A 994-nucleotide genomic window follows, 5' to 3' on the forward strand; every position below is an offset into this window, starting at 1 on the left:
ACTGCACAAGTGTGCAGTGCATTACTGGGAGTTGACTAAGTCCCATGAGACTTTGCACAAGAGGTCAGAGGCTGAGAGACTTGTGCTGAGCTCTGCTTGGTGGAGCTCATCATATGCTTCTCAGGCCCATGGAGGAAAGCAGGACAGCAGCAGCAGCAGCCTCATTATGGGAGGGCTTTTAATAAGAGGCAGCGCTGAGCCTGTCAGGGCTCCTACAGAGTAAGGTACAGAGGGACAAACACAGGCTTTTCATGTGGTAATATATATATATATACATATGTGACAGAGACCCCAAGCTTTCGGACAAAGGGCATTCTTCAGGAGGCTCTCGCTCCACCTGGCATACTCCCGCTGCCCCACAAAGCCATCTAAATCCCCCACAATCCCCCTGCACGGGCAGAACTGCCAGAGACAATTGCAGCCAAACTACAGCCCTTCAAGGTGAAACTGCTCCATTGTCCACCGCCTGAGCACAGCACACACAGCAGGAAGCTTTATCAGAACGGGACAATCACAGCACATACTACAATGACTGTCCCTTTCTGTGGATATACAGTATCTTCCTGCTGTGTGTGTGCTGCGCTCAGTACCAAATGTTCCCCATATACACCCCCACCCTGTGACTGTCCGCCCCCATCCCCTGTCCGGAGGATGAAGCTGCACTCTCTCAACCCTCCTGCCCGGCTTCCAGCAGTCCCACGATTTGCGGACATTTAGGGGGCGTTGTTTAATGCCATGAAGTGCCCGCCCCGATAAGAGGTCCCTGGTTGTGCTCCCACTGAGACTGTTGTTATGTGGTATGCTCCCCCACTTTCTTTTTAAAGCTGTCTAACCCCCCTCTCTCTGACTCTGTCTCCCCCTCTCTGAAGTTGTCTCGTCCCCTTCTTTCTCTGATGCCGTATACTCCCCCTCTTTCTCTGATGCTGACCCCCTCTCTGACGCTGTCTCACCCTCTTTCTATGATGTCGCCCCCCCTCTCTGACGCCATCTACTC

This window comes from Crinia signifera, chromosome 9 (assembly GCF_055691185.1).
Source record: "Crinia signifera chromosome 9, ASM5569118v1, whole genome shotgun sequence".
NCBI classification, from domain to species: domain Eukaryota; kingdom Metazoa; phylum Chordata; class Amphibia; order Anura; family Myobatrachidae; genus Crinia; species Crinia signifera.